Source organism: Pteronotus mesoamericanus, unplaced genomic scaffold (genome assembly GCF_021234165.1).
Source record: "Pteronotus mesoamericanus isolate MK-2021 breed Mesoamerican mustached bat unplaced genomic scaffold, CSHL_Meso_final scaffold_31, whole genome shotgun sequence".
Taxonomy (NCBI): Eukaryota; Metazoa; Chordata; class Mammalia; order Chiroptera; family Mormoopidae; genus Pteronotus; species Pteronotus mesoamericanus.
Window position 1 is genome coordinate 195,402 of NW_026555312.1, and position 16,941 is coordinate 212,342.

Sequence of the window (16,941 nt, forward strand, 5' to 3'; positions counted from 1 at the left end):
ATTGTGACCTTGGGTAATAAACTTTTTAAATTTCCTTAACCATGGTAAAATGTATCTCATAAAGTTGCTATGAGGAATCAGAAAAGGTGAAGTACCCATAACCATATTATATTAGGCTCTCAATAAATTACTCCTATTGTATTGAAATAGCAACTTTTTTGGATACCAGGCTATCTTGTTTGGTTTCTAAGATCCGTCCTAAAGCTCATATTTGGTAAATTTCATTTTACATGTTGTTTTAAGTATACATTATCTATATCTGTGACTGAGTTATCATCACAAAAATGTAATTTTGAATTTTGAGAAATTATTTAGTAAATGCCCCTATAATATGCTGATTATACTTAATGTATATTTTAATAATTATAAGATATGTTTTGCAGTTAAGATAATTACCTAAGGTTAAATAGCTTCAAATATCACAGTAGAGACTGTATCAGCCAGAGTTCATGCAGTAAAACAGAAATTCACTATGCATTTCAACAGAGGGAATTTAATAGAGGGAATTGGTGTTGGGGGGTTGAATGAGCAAAACAAGTTTGTAAATCTTTAGCCCCAGAGTCATAAAGCAGAGTATAGGAGGGTAAATTTGGAATTCAGAGACAGTTGCATAAGAAAGGCACAGAGACCTCTTTATAAAATATTTCTATTATGTTTTATTATATATATATTTCATATTAAAAATTTGTGTTTTTGAAATTCTTTTCTCTAGGAGGGCATCAATGTTTTAAGATATGCTCTTTTCAGAAAGGAAGAATGAGTACACTAAGAATTTCACACAATTTACTCTCACCTCCACTCTGTTAAAAATTTGATCTAAAAATTTCATTAGTCTCTAGAAAAAAACCCTTCTTTATTATGTGTGACTTTTTCAGAAATTAAAATTTGCAGTAGGTGACATGAATTAAAAAGTTATAACCTGCAATATAACTTCATTTTTTGTAGTAAGTTTATCTCAGTAAAATTACAAGAGTGGCTTTTTTGCTTCTTGCAGTTAGAGCAGGGTGGACTTGTAGAGATAAGTCTGTATTTATGATTTAAAAGATACTGTGTCCAAAAATGTGTTCTCATCCTCTTGTGCAAAAGTGAGCCAACAGATTACAATTGCATTTTTAAATAAAGAAAATTTTGGTGTTTTTTAAAGAAAGTAATTTTTTTCCCAGATACTGGTGTCCATAACAGATATGCTGCTATGATTAAGACACACGCACACAGTCCTGTTACAATTATAGATGTCTATTGAATTTCAGTTATTTATACAATGTCCAGTGAAGCCATAGTTGTTTATTGTACTTTGCTTTAACTGAGAGATGTTCTTGTCTTCTAATGAGGAATACTTGTAATTGTATTGAAAATATGCTTTAGCATTCAGCTTTTATAACAATGTGGTAAGACTATACCTTTTGCCTAAAAGCATTGCACTGGAAGGATTATGTGAATTGGCCACACACAGCACTATAGTGATTTGTAAAGTTAAGTAAATGTTAATACTTTTATTTTAGGAGTTGAGGTTTTATATTATTAAAACAAATACTCTAAGCAAGCACATTACAAAATTATTCAAAATGTACAGTTTGGTTGCATTTTTTGTTAAATAAGGATTATCTTATTAAATTTAAAAAAGAAACATATTGGCACAGTTTCATAGAAGTTCTTTTTGATGTATCCTTTCATGTCATCAGTTCTGAGATTTAAATTGTATGCCCTAACTTCACTGGTATTTCAGGGTATATTTGGTAGCTTTAGACATTTCATATAATAGTGGTTGGTGATGATGACTCCTTTAGCTTTTTCTTGTCTGAGAAGCACTTTATCTGCCCTTCCATTCTAAATGATGGCTTTGCTGGGTAGAGCAATCTTGGCTGTAGGCCCCTGCTTTTTATGACTGAATATTTCTTGCCAATCCCTCCTAGTCTGCAAGGTTGTTTTTTTTTGAGAAATCAGCTGACGGTCTTATGGGAACTCCCCTGTAGGTACCTGTCTGTTTTTCTCTTGCTGCTTTTAAGAGTCTCTCTTTATCTTTAACCTTTGGCATTTTAAATATGATATGTCTTGGGGTGGGCCTCTCTGTGCTTCCTGGACTTGCATGTCTATTTCCTTCACCAAACTAGGGAAGTTTTCTTTCATTATTTTTTCAAATACATTCCAATTTCTTGCTCTTTCTCTTCTCCTTCTGGCACCCCTATGATGTGAATGTTAGATCTCTTAAAGTTGTTCCACAAGCTGTTTATACTAGTCTCGGTTTTTGGATTCTTTTTTTCTTGTTCTGATTGGTGGTTTTTTGCTTCCTTATGTTCCATATCACGGATTTGATTCTCAGCTTTATCCACTTGACTGTTTTTCCCCCTTAAACTGTTCTTTATTTCAGTTAGGGTATTCTTCATTTCTGGTTGGATCTGTTTTATGCTGTCGAGGTCCTCACTAAGTTCCTTAATCATCCTTATAACCAATGTTTTGAACTCTGTATCTGATAGATTGCTTATCTCTATTTTGTTTAGTTCTTTTTCTGGAGTTTTGATCTGTTCTTTCATTTGGGCCTCATTTCTTTGTATCCTCATTTTAGCAGCCTCCCTGTTTTTGTTTCTATGTATTAGGTAGAGCTATTATGACTCCCTGTCTTGGTAGCATGGCCTAACATAGAAGTGTCCAGTGGCATAGCCTCCCTTATCACCCAAATTGGGTATTCGAGGTGTGCCCTTCACCTGGACAGAGTTCATCCTCTTGTAGTTGAGCCTTGGTTAGTGTTGGCAGGTCAATGGGAGGAATTTACCCAGACCAGTCAGCTGCAGGGACTGGCTGTGACCACTGACCACCAGCCTCTGCCCTCCATGGAGGATCAGCTCTTCAGGGGCAGGATAGTGGTGCTCTGACAGGGCCTGTAGCTTTCCACTGGGTGTGCAGGCTCTGGGATTTCCTGGGTGGTGCAGGCCAAGGAGAGCCCCATCTGTGTTCTGCCCAGGGCCCACCCTGCCTGAGCTATAAAGCAGTCTGAGATGTCTGCTACCTGTCCTGGGCTTGGAGATTCCCAGGCAAAGTCAGTTTGTGAATAGGCTGACTGCTGCTAGTGCTGGGCCTGGGGCCGCTTTGCAAGAGGTATGGGGGCTCTGGATTCACTGTGTCCAGCTGTTGCTTGTTTGATAGGCTATAGGAAGTTGCGAAGCATGAGCCAAGACCATCCAGTCATATGGAAAAGTCATGGTTAACTGGTTGGGCCCATAAGTTGGGTGGGAAAGAGTCTTGAGATCTCCAGGGCCAGGCAAACAGTGTTAACTAGGTTTCTGGAGTCTCAGATCTGGCCTGCTGGCTCTGTGACTTGGTGGGGAAAGGGCTCCAAAAGGGACAGTGGGCCTCTACCCACCTTTCTGTCTGAGAGAAAACTGTCCCTCAGCCCCTGTCCTAATGCCAGACCCTTCAGTGCTTCCCTGCATGCCACTGGTGCATTTCAAGCTGCTACCCTGGTGTTGGAGCTCAGAGGGAGTGAGTATGAGTAAGTCTGTGTGCAGGTTCTATAAGGGGAACTGCTTGAGACTCCAGAAGTTTCTTCCACAAACTCAATCCCCACTGATTCTTGCAGCTAGAAGTTATGGAGACTTTCTCGCACTGGAACTCTGGGCTGGGCAGTCTGGTGTGGGGCTGGGACTCCTCATTCCTGAGATATCCCTCACATGTTTTTATGTACCACGTGTGAATGTGGTCACAACCTGTTCTGCATCTTCACCCTTCTTCCCATTCCAGATGGATGTGGTTTCTTTAATGCTGTAGTTGTCAGACTTCCATTAAACTTGATTTCTGACGGCTCTGAGCAATGGTGGTTCTATATTTAGTTGCAGTTTTGAGGTGGTTGTGCAAAGATCCAAGCCTTGTTTAATGATGCCGCCATCTTGACTGGAAGTCCCAATTCCACTGTCTGTAATAACACAATTTAAGTATTCAAAGAACATTCCCGCAAATAATTCCATTTCCCTTGTTAAGGTCAGTATTCTCAGCTTGGGAAATTTTATTATTTTTGAAGAGCTTTTGCTCTCTATTCTTCCATATGAAGCTGACAACATTTTTTATTTACCATCTTGTAAATAAAGTATGAGAAAATTAGAAAGTGAATTAAAACCTCTCATTTTGGGTACTTAAACAGTGGGATATATTACTATCTATTGGATACACACACACATACACACTTGCAGACTCTAATATGGGGAGGAAAGGAAGATATTTTTAAAAGAATGTCTAAGAAGCAGATACTTTGAGTGGAACAGCCTATGACTGAGATCTTGCCTTTCTTTCCTCAGGGCTAAAGATAATATTGACCCATCATTTTCAGACTGGGTAGTTGAAAAGGATTATATGAAAAAAAAATAACAACCTAATTTAAAAACAGAAAAGCTGATATTTATGAAGCCTACTGCCATCCTTATTTTACTATTTTTCTACTGAAAAATATGTTTCTGTATAGTTTTTTTCTTAACCTTTTTTGAAATCAGAGGCTATTTTACACAAAGGTTACAAATGAAAATTTGTCCTAGTGTCTTATTCCAGGTTGAAATATCTGGATATCCTTATTTTGGACATGAGAAACAAACCTTCCCAAGTGTTTTCTTTTAGATTGAATTTATTGATTTGGGGATGGTGGTACTTGGGGGTACTTGGTTGTTTTTGTTTGTGTTTTGTTTCAATGGTGATATATAATTATGTTTGAAAGAAGTTGATCAAAAACAAAGCTTGTCTGTGAAATCAACTTATTTAAGGAATTCCTGATCCAGATTTTCTATCTGAGATTGTTCTATAACTTCCTTGACATCTGATACAAAATTATGGGTTACAGGCCTTGTTTACATCTCATTTCATACCTGTCCTAGGCCATCTCAACTCTAGGGTCTCTGGAATTCTTATATATGGAGTTACTATGGGCATATGTTGATTTAAAGTTGTTTTGTTTCTTCTTAACTCTTACTGCAAGCCATGCTGCACAGTTTTGCCACAGTAATCCTAAAGGATGTTTTCATTCTCTCACTGCTTTGCTCTGAAACGTACATATAGTATCTTATTTGCTGCCTAGTTAAATTTAAACTAGCTTTCTAGACGTTATGTAATCTTACCCAATTCTTTTTATCCTCTGGATAAATATTCTCAGGAAAATCACAAAATATTTAACTTAGTAATATCCATTTCAGGATTTTCCCTGAGTAACAAATCAATGTATTTGTACTTTAAGGAAGGTATGATTAATCCTTTAGGTAACCTAAATTTAACCGTGTAATGCTTTCCTTATACTTTATTGTCTCTTACATCAATAATAAGAAAGCAAAAACATTTTTTCCCAAAAATAATTTTATGTGCCCCAGGCATGAACCATCTCTGGCCACCAACACAGGCAACAAGCGTGGATGAACTAAGGACAGGACAACTGGTTTGCCTCTGGTTGGTGTGAGAGCAACACCACCAATCAGGTGTGTCCTTGCCCCTTGCCAGAGGGTAGAAAGCAAAAACTTTACAAATGTGTCTTTTTTTCTAGTATCCTGAATATTGAATGACGCTGTAATAATTTTAACTAATCTTATGCATAGGGTATAATGGAAGGCCCTTAGCTTTGGGGAATACTTCCTAAGTCCCCTACTGGATGCTTGAAATGGTGGATAGTATGAAACCCTATGTATACTAATATTTTTTCCTATGCACACATACACTTTATAGTTTTTCTTTGGCATATTCGAATTGTCATTGTCACTACTCATGCATTTTGAGCCATTATTAAAATAAGGGTTATTTGAACACAAGTAATGAGCTGATACCAAAACAGGTCATCTGATAACCAAGGTGGCTGCTTGAGTGTCTAAGAAGTGGGTAGGATACGCAGTGCGGACATACTAGACAAAAGGATGACTCACATCCCAGGCAGGACAGAGCCGGAGATTTCATCATGTTACTCAGAATAGAATGCAATTTAAAACTTCTTTAAAAATAAGATTATTTCTGAAATTTCTTACTTAATATATTTGGGCTGCAGTTGAACTTGGGTAACTGAAACTGTGGAAAGAAAAACCATGGATAAGGGAAGGGGGATTACTTTACTGAAAGTCAGTTCTTTGACTCTTGGGTCTCATGAACTAAGAGTAAGTTACTTGTTCCGCTAAGCCTGTGTTCTCATCTGCAAAATGGAATGGGCTTACATCAGCAGAAATACTTATGCCCTCACCCTAACTAAGACCAATTAAATCAGAATCTCTGAAGTGAAGTCGAAGTGTTCATATTTTCTAAATCCTCCAAGATGATTCTTACGTGGAGCCAGGGTTGAGAACCACTGAACCAGGTAATCTATAAGACAGTACTACTCAAGAGTGTGGTCCTCAGACTGCTTGCCAATTCACAAACTTTATTATAAGTCCATGAGGATGTGTAGAGCTTATGCCAGAATGCAAAGCAACTAAAGCCCTAATGTACTATTTAGTTTGGCTGTTTTGTTTCTTTTTTTTTTTTTTTTTTGGTAGCAAGACTTTATTAAGGTGATGAATTTGATTTACCCTCATGCATAGGCTCTTTATTTGGTCTTAAAGAAGCACTTTGGCATTTCTCTTTCCTAATTCTTAAATGCTGTGACTGAACACTTAATATATAGTTGTTTAAAATGTGCTAGTTTGTCATTATTGCAATATTAACTAAAATTATAACAAAAGAATGTCGTTTAGGTAATAGAAATGACAAAGTTTAAAAAGTTAAAACTACAAATGTTGGGTGACAGTTTTTTAAAGAACAAATAAAAAAGTTTAGGTGTCAGTCTTTTAAAATGAAAATGTTCCATTCTACCACCATGATATTATAATTGAAATATTTTATGGCATAATTTCTTCAGTGTACCATTCTCTTCATTATCACAAGAGATAATTGAATTACATATAGTTAATTATTTAAAATTATTGCAAGGTAGTTTTAAAATGTAAAATATTCTGTGATATGTTTAATAGGACTCCAATATTGATACCTAAAGAAAATTAAGAAAGTAATTGCTCTTAAATGTATCAGTTAATAAACAGTATTCTGCATATAACTCATATCACAAGGGTTGTTCATGAGTGGACTGAGAATACCAGGCTCATGGGAAAGTTTTGACTGTTAACAGAAAATTATTTAAAATTGATTGTATGATTTGAACCTTAATAAATTTATAAACTCCTTTGTATGTAATGATAATAGGATTATAAACAGTATTGGCTTAAAATTAATTTACTTGAATAACTGGTATGACGGTTATCTTTCCCAACTCTGCATAATTTTATATGTTAAATGTCAAAAATAGAGTTTAAAATTAAAATGCTAATTTAATTGAAGGTCTAATTTGAACCACTAATTTCTAATTTTAACGTCCCTTTATTTCTGTTACTGATACGTTTGAGACTATATTACTTTTTTATTTTGATTCATTTATATGTTAGTATAGGAAATTATTTAATTGTTTCATCTCAGAGCTAGTATTCATAAATTGTCATGGATTATTTTAGATTGGCAATGGCAGCAGCTGTTTACTATCGGGTTAATTTTCAAAGTAATCAGGATCCTCTATCCATGGTCCTGCTTACTATTTATCTACTCTGATTTTTTTTGTTCCTAATAGAAATACATTTTGCTTTTCCTTTTACTGCTTTTTTTCAATTATTTTGGCAGTAAATGTAGTCCCAGTAACAGATATTCTTGGCCTAAAAAGCTATGAAATGTATGTATATGGAAGACCACAGTAATTAAAAGTTTTGAATCAGCTCCAGATTAATTTCTAAGATTTTCTGGATGAACAGCTGGTTCAATTGGACCATCTGTGATTACTACCCTTTATAAAAATATTTTTTTTTCTTTTCATCTGACTCATTTCCAGTCTTTAGTTTTTCCTAATCCATTTAGTGTGTTGTAAACCCAATCTTTTTATTGTGATGAGCCTCTATATTGAAAAATAATAATTATAAATACCGTTGTTTAAATGTTTCAGTAAGTTGTAGAAGCTGAGATTATATATTTTTTTTAATTATTAGGGCTGCTTTTAAGATGTATCCATAACTATAGACCAGTAAAATGAATTCCCATATTCTTACCACCAAGATAAGGCAACTATCAGCTGACATACAATCTTGTTTTATCTGTAGCTCTCCACACTGTAGCATATCGCAGACATTGTATCATTTTACCCATATTTTTCATGGGGATTATTGACACATAATTGATAAACTAGCATGGATGAAGTCGAGGAACCCTGTTGGGTGTACAGAAGTAATTGGTAATATAGAATCTTTGCAAGAAGGAAATAGGATTTTTCTGCTGGAGTTCAAAAACTGTGTCATATAGTGACTACATCACTAAGACTCTGCAGTGTGAGTATGAAATGCCCTCACAGCAGCTCTACAGTGAAACTCTAAAATTACCTTCTTTTTGTGATTCTTCAATGCAAATTTTTATTTAAAATGGTAAACCTTTTAGTTTGCCTAATGCCTATTTCTGTTTTAAGTGAACTTACAATTCCTTACAATGAATAATAATATTGAGTACCACAGTGAGGAATTACGAGCTTAATAGTGACAGAAGAGTGGAAAAACATAGGTTATACAGGTTTCTCAGTTGAGACACAGTAGCTGAGCTATTTGTATTACCTCGCTAATGAGTAATAGTTCGCAAATATGCAAGGATTAATTTTAAAATATAAATAAATAGTTCTTAGTCTTGATTAAAGCTAAAATGAATATATTATCTACCCTTTAATTTGTTTCAAAGTATTAAAAAAATGTAATTAGAGGTGAGAATGGTTTAATGAGGTACCAATGAAGAAGGTCATGGTAAGTAATTATTTTATGACAAACGAAAATGTAACCTCTTTTAAATCGCAGATATTAGTATTACAGGAAAATAGCCAACATACGGTACATGGTTGAGAATCAGTATTCTAGGGAGTTGGGTTTTTTCCCCTTTAATTTTTTGTGATCTGTGGCCTCCAGGGTAACTACTGTGTATGGTTTTCCGAAATCCTGAAGGACAGAAGCTAGTAAAACATTAATAATTTTATTCTTCAAGCTATTATAATTTTATTTATTATAAGATTTTAAATTATTTACTAAAGTTATCCTCGAGTTGTAAATGTGCTAGTAAGTGTGACCATTTAATGAACTACATTTTCAAAAATGCAAATATAATGTGAGGCTAGTAGAATGAGGCTTTAAGAAGTCAAAATCTCAGTTTGAAAGAATCTTGAAGATTAAAAAACCTTTCAAATTTTATCGGTTGAGAAACTATTACAGTTTTACTAAGTATTTGTATTAAGCTTTCCTTTTAAAAGATTATTAAAAATGGGCCCTGGTCGAGTAACTCAGAGTGTCGTCCATATACAACATGCCAAGGTTGTGGTTCCATCCCTGGTCAGGGTAGATACAAGATGCAACCGATGAATGCACAGATAAGTGGAGCAACAAATCAGTGTTTCCCTCCCTCCCTCCCTCCCTTCCTCTCAAATCAATAAACGAAATGTTATTAAAAATTGGGTCAAAGAGTTAAAGTGTCATAATCTTCACACAGTTAAAGAGATAAAAATATGCATCGTAGTAGGCCAAATAATGGTCCCCCAGAACCTGTGACTGACTATGTTATTTTACATGACAAATGGGATTTCACAGATGTGATTAAATTAAGGATCTTGGGATGAGATTATTCTGAATTCCCTAAGTGATCCTAATGTAAGATCAAGGGTCCTTGTATGAGGGAGCCAGGAGTATCAGAGTCAGAAAAGACATGCTGACAGAACCAGTTGTCACAGTCACTGAAACAGAGATTTGAAGATGCTGTGATGCTGTCTTTTCAAGGTGGAGGTAGAGGCCAAGGAATGCAAGTAGCCCCTGGAAGCTGAAAGAAGTTTCTAGGGAATGGCCTTTATCCTAGAGCCTCCAGAAGTAATGCAACCTTGATTTTAGGATTTCTAATGTCCAGAACTATAAGATAAATTTGTGTACTTATGAACCATTAAATATGTGGTATTAATAATTTGTTATAGCAGTAATAGGAGACATATACTCAGTGAACAACTTTCAGGAGTAGCACTACCGATTGGTATTAAAAGTATTCTGGCAATTTTTAAGTATGTCTTTCCTTGAAAAGCTTATTGTCCATTAGGATTCAAACTTTTTTAATGTGTTTGGGGAAAATAAATGAGCCCTATTCCAAATTAGTTTTTTCTCTTAGAAATACTACATAGATGGGTTCCGTAGTTCCATGGCCCAGATATTTTTTGATGTTCCCACATGCCCATGAAGATACTTTCATGATAATTTTGCAAGTGGCATCTTGACTTGGTTTTTCACTTGTAGATTAATTTTTATGCATCTATTATGTATTCTTCATTTATATATTTATATAAAATAAGTTTATTGATAACCTTGCAAGTTGGCGTTATCCCTGTTTTGCAGATGAGGATCCTGAGTGTGACCCTGTGACTCATTTGTTTGAAATAAATTAATATTCATTGTGTTAATATTTATCAAGATGATAAATGTATCATTGGAAATAATGTATTTCCATAGTCATCATTAAATAGATTATATTTGGCTGTATTTTGTAATACTCTATGTTAGGGTGTATATTAAATGAAATACTGTGTGAAAAGTGTATGTATGATTCATAGGAAATTCCTTCTCAGGCTCTTTTTTTTTTTAATAAGCTTTAGACCACATGAAAAAATTAAAATGACTGCATGCTTCCCAGAAGCATGTCTAAAACCCAGCTCTCTTAATGGTGGCCATTAAAATGAAGGTGAGTAAGAGCCATGTTTTTCTGTTCTTTCTCTTTTTCACCCTTTCAAGATTAGATTTTGCCTATGAGTAACAGACACATTTCGGTAAGGGGACGCATGTAACAAATCTTTTCATATAGAATACCGTTCTATTAATTGTGCTTTCTAACTCAAAATATTTTACAAGGCAAAGAAGTAATGTTAGAAAGATAGGATCTTCATAATATTTTAAGTTCTATTTTGTAGGCAGAGGGGCTGATGGGAGGAGAAATAACCTAGATCTGTGTCCTTAGAATTAATTCTGTTTCCCACTGATGATTTTGGGTAGGCAGTAAGGAATTTTATAAATTTAAGAACTGTTAAACTTTGAAGGTGAGCATTGCTTATAATCTATAAGGTTATTTTACAGGTAGCTCTAAGTTAAGACTTTAGGTTGAACCAGTTTTAGATACCAAATAAACCTGTCTAAAGTATCTTTTACTTTATGTAACTGATTTAATAACCAACAAAACATTTTATTTTAGATCTATTTTAAAGCATAACAGTTACTGGATATTTTCCCCTGTCTCTTGAAAAACCAACTTTTGGAAATTTGGTGTTAACTACATTCTAATGTAGTCAGAAGTGAAAGCAAATAAAGACTTTGCTGTTACTAGTCCTGTCTTACATTCTGCATGGTTAGTCTATGCCCTGCTATGAGTATGGTCATTTGGAACCAAAATGATATCTTTCTTGTTGAAAAAAAGATATATATGTTTTTATGTGCATTAATAATGATTCTAAGATAAGACTTTCCTAAATGCATCATCTTTGTCTATTAGCTTTGGTATTTATCAACAAATGTGTATATGTAGCCACAAAATGCATGTATATAAATATATTTTTGTATTTTACCTGGGTGACTGTGTTTGTGCCATAATATATTCTGTGAAAATAAATTTTCCTTGGGATCCAAAAATAATACTTATTTTAGAAAACTTGGGAGATAACTGAAAGTACCCTTGTATTCGGAATCTCAGAGCAATTAAGGTGAAATGCTTTCAGATTTATGTAGAGCCATAGAAAGGTGGGCTTAGAACAAATCATTGTCAAATAATCAGCAGGCCAAAGCACTCCCCAGGTTGAAGGAGTCTGTAATGATGAATCACAGCGCTATTCAATCATGTAATTTTGACATGTGACATTACTTTTGTTATATGGAACTAGAAAATAAGAAAATAGAGTCCATTAAGTAAATAACAACTATAGTCAGTACCCACATTTTTGGATGTTACATCTCTACTTGTTCTTAGCTTCCTAGTTGATACCATTATCATTTCTGTCATCTTACTATATTTATTGTATTGATTCCCTAGAATGCAAACATAGGTAAGCAGAAGCTAGACACCAGGCATGAAATGTTAGTAGATATTTCTGTCCTGACACATAAGTGAGGGATGTTTTTGAAACTCCTTTAAAAACTCCACATAGGTAATTGTTTTTACCGTTTTCCTTTGAAGTAGGAGGTGCTTTGATAATTGTCACAGGCTGTTGTTTGAGTTAGCAATTTTCTGGTTGTTTTAGTCTTTCTGAGCAGCTGCTATTATCGATTTGAATACAGAGGTAATACATGAGAATAAAGGGGAGAAATAATAGGTCAGATTTTTTTTAAGAAAAAGAAAAGTAGCAATTATTTATGGCATCTTTATCAGGAATTAAATTTTTAGCTCTTCTCAATACATATTATCTTCAATTCCTACTTCTGAATTCAAGCATGACTCTATTTGTACCTCAGTATAGACATCAGTATGTATATATATGGCTTCTGTAATTTTAAAAGCCTGTGCCAGATGCAACTATTTGAAATAACAATGTTTTCAATAATGTGGGAGGACTAGTATGTTTGTAAAGTTAAGTGGAAAAAGCAAAATACAACAGCTGTTTATATGTTATGATTACTGTTTACTAAAAGCATAGAGAAATACTGTAAGGAAATGTCCCCAGATATGTACAGTAGTCATATTTGGATGGCAAGCTATATTATTTTTCTTCTTTCTGGTTTTTGAATCCATCTTTTTCAGGAGTGTATTAGCTTTTACAGTAGGGAAAAAAATGAATTCAAAAGACTATGGGAAACCTTTTAATTCAGTGGGATTAAGCCCCTATTTTGTTTTTTGATGCATGTGAGAATTGTACCTTAAATATTTTAAGTCAGAATATGCATGTGCATTTATTCATATACTTAAAAAATATAATTTTTTATATTTTTTAAAATAATATAAAAAGAAAAAAATAAAAGGATATTTTTTCTTTGAGGATGGGTCTATTTATAGGGGTTCCACATTATTTTCGTTTTATAAAACATACCTATGATACTTCATCTGTATTTTCCACTATGTAACAAAAAAATTTAAGACCTTGACAAAGCAGTCTAGATCTTCAGATTTTTTCCTCAAGTCTTTTCAATTGTCTTGCCAATATCTGATTCCAGGCCAGTTTTTACTGGGTCTTCCTAGAGTATCCAATTTTATTTTCAACAGTCCTTTTAAGTTTTTGCACTCATATATAATTGACTTAATACCTGTACAATATTTAACATAACTAGTGTAAACCAGTTTCGAAAGAAACAGTTAACCAAAAGGTAAACTTCAAGAAACTAGCAAGTTTTTTATTTATTACTATATATATTTCTAGAATATGTATGCTTTTTGGTGGGGGAGGTGGGGTCTGGCTTCTTTAACTCAGCGTAACAGTCTTAAGAGTAGAGATTTTTTCCTTCTACTCTGAGGGTGAAAAAATAGTGTTTGATGTTAGATGTACATTTTTCAACGATAATCCCTTAGAGTTTGAGGAAGTTCTATTACTAGTTTGCTGAGATTTTTATCATGAATGGACGTGGATTTTGTCAAATACTTTCTCTGCAAGTATTAGGATGATTGTATGTGTCTTTTTTAGCTTGTTAATATGGCAAATTGTGTTGACTTCTGAAGGTTAAAGCAACCTTGCATTCCCAAGGGACTCCCAGGTCCCAAGATTTCCCAAGTCTTCCACAAGAGACTCTGAAATCTCTCAACTCACAAGACTCTCAAATTTATAAGAGTCTGGGTGACCTAAAAACTGTACCAATAGGAGTCATTACAAAGTATAGTAGAGCAACACTGAAACCTAATACATTTTTGTTAACTCTGGTTTATGAACCTGTGGGTTCAAAACGATTCACCATTTCATCTGCAAACATAATTTGGAAGAATTTTCTGGTAGCATTTCTCATTTTCAGAGGCCATTTTATTCCTAATATAGTCCCAATTTGTTTAAGATTTTATTTATTTTTAGAGAGAGGGAAGAGTGAGAGAAAAAGGGAGAGAAATAGCAATGTGAGAGAGAAACACTCATTGGTTGCCTCTCGTATGCGCCCCAACTGGGGACTGAACCCGCAATCTAGGCATGTGCCCTGACTGGGAATCGAACTGGTGACCTTTCGCTTTGCGGAATGATGCCCAACCAGCTGAGCCACAGTCAGGTCAAAACAAAGTGGTTTTTAAGGACAATTAAAATTTAGAAACAACGACTTGGAAGGATTTCCTGAAATTATTTAAATTTTTAAATCCTTATTTATAACTACAAAAATTGATATTTGCCCACTATGAGTAAAGGAATCATTGCCTTGGCTGGGTGGCTCAGTTGATTGGAGAGTCATCACATACACCAAAAGGTTGTGGGTTTGATTCTGGTTTGGGGCACATACCTGGGTTGTGGGTTTAATCCCCAGTCAAGGCAAGTATGGGAGCCAATCAGTCAATGTTTTTCTCTTTTTGCTCTCCCTCCCCCACTTCCTCTCGAAAGTCAATAAACATGTCCTCAGGTGAGGATTAAAAAAAGAGGAATGAATTATACAACTCAATGAAACTGGAGAAAGTGTGAAGGCAGGAGTCTGTATTTTAACAAATCCTGCAAGTCATTCTGATGCATGCTCAAGCTGAAAACCACTGCTCTAGAATATGATGTATTTCAAGTGCTAGTGGAAATAATGGCAGGTTTTCAGCACCGCTAATTCTAATTTTCAAACATCTGCTGCTTTAGGTTTTAGTTAATGATCTCCAAACCCAGCTGGAGTTGAGTCCTTGTTACTCCGTATTCTTTTTACTTACTAGTCAATGGAGCACCAGGTGCAGTTGTTGAAGTGTGAAAATAATTCAGCTTTGTAGACAGTATTGGCATTTCATTCTTGACTTTGAAAATCCTTTAATCTTCTTGGCATGGTACTTATTTCAACAGTCAAAGCGCATCTATTTTAATGACAGTGTGGACTTATGCTAAAAGTTGAGGAAATTTCCAAATCTTGCCAGTTTAATATCAACATTAATATTTTAGCTGGATTACAAAACTTATATATACTTAACCCCTCATTGTATTTTTCTTCCAGTGTTTTCATATTAAGAAAAGCATTTTTGTCTTTTCCCTGAATAATTTACTTTCCACCTTCTTCACATCTTCAACATTATCATATTTTTATTTTTACTTTTAAAAAATCCTAGCATAGATTTATTTTAATCAAATGCATTCTGTAGTAGTAAGACTCAAACATGTGTTTTGTGAATTAGAAAACTCATGAGGCCCTCAAAAAGCCTTCCAACAGCATATTAATAAAATGTGAATCAAAGATCTATGTCTCACAACTGCTTTATATGTTGAATTCTACTAAAGGTAGGTATTTAAAAGTGGACAATGTGGTCAAGAACACAAAATATTTATTAGTAGGTAAGCACATAATTTTGCAGTGATGTTGCAGGATTGTTTTTGGTTGTATTACACATGTGTCATGAGTACGTAGTGTAGTAAAAGAGATCAAAAGTCTGCTTTGATGTTCTTTATTTTTAATTCTGTACTTTGCCGTCATGATCTTATTCACTCCTTTGACATCAGCTGTTGACTTTGTGGTGTGACTCCTAAATTTCTGCCTTTAGTTCAGAACTTTCTCCTGAGATATGTCTTCAGCACCGTACATGCTACTACCTGGATGTTCCATGAGCACCTAAAACTCACTAAGTCCAAAAACTAAGAATCCGACTTTCCCTTGCACTAATCCTGGGAATGTGTATGGGATCCAAATGATGTAATAGTGGAATCAGAGTTATGTAATAGCCTATTTTTCACTTGGTCTTGACCCCAGATTTTCACCCAGGACTTCATTCTCAATTAAAACGCCATTCTGATAGTTCTGGAAAACTTCCAGAAATGTTTCACATGTGTTTAAAAGAAAAAGAAAAAGGAGAATCCTCTCTACTTCCAAGCTTCTGCTTGGTCACATTTTTGTCAGCTGGGCAACCATCTCCTACCAAGTATTGTTGTCTCTGCTGGTGCCCCAAGAGAAAATACCAGAAAGTACTAGAACCCTCATACCCCCATCCTCTTTGTGTGCCTGTGTGAGCAGATGGCTCTATATATACACCAATTATTTATACTTGTCTTTTTCACCACTGCACCTAGGGGTAGCCATGTGACTAGTGTTCGACAACGTAAGCTAAGAAGCTATTGTGTTCTCTCCATTCTGCTTTTCTGTGTCTGCTAACTGGATGCAAAAGTCTTCGAGGTCCTAGGGGAATGCCAAGAAGGGATTCCCAAGAAGGAAGGAGCCTGATTCCTTGAGTCATGGTGTAAAAGGCCACCTAACGACCAGGAACACGCACATTGCTTCTTGAACAAGAACTAAACTTCTGTGGTAGTAAACAATTGAAATTTTATTTATTCCCTAACTGAAATAGTGTCCCTGTGTATTACAGAGCCCTTCATTGAGATAGCTCCTTTATGATTCTTTATGCCCTTTCTCCAAAAACTCAAACAGATGGGTATATGGCTGTCTATGAGGCTGAGAGGGAGTAGGTGCCACGTTGTATTCTCCAGTCCCGATCTTTTCTGTGGTTGTGCGTTTTCTACCCTGTCTTCCAGACCTGTTATGTAAGTTCAAGGTAGAGGCCTTCCTGAAAAATAGATGCTTCAACAGACCACTTAACATATTTTATTTCTGTTAGAACAGAAATTTCCAAATATCCTGAATTCCTTTCTGCTCCTTCCCCGGGTTGTTCTTCCTCCTGTCCCTAATTCTCAGACTCAATGAATGGCCCCATCCTCGCCCACTACAGAAGCTTACAAACAACACCTTTACCTCTTCAATTCCCTCATCTACTTTTTGCATCTAAGCTTCTATTCCATTTACT

The 16,941-nt window shown here is 35.1% G+C and overlaps 1 protein-coding gene and 1 pseudogene across 2 annotated transcripts in view; one reads left to right on the top strand and one right to left on the bottom strand.

The window, feature by feature from the left end:
• Positions 1 to 16,941, top strand: part of HS2ST1 (heparan sulfate 2-O-sulfotransferase 1) — a 163,048-nt gene that overhangs the window by 97,381 nt on the left and 48,726 nt on the right. The gene's annotated exons all lie outside the window — the stretch shown is intronic.
• LOC129085836 (uncharacterized) lies at positions 5,327 to 5,471 on the bottom strand (annotated as a pseudogene).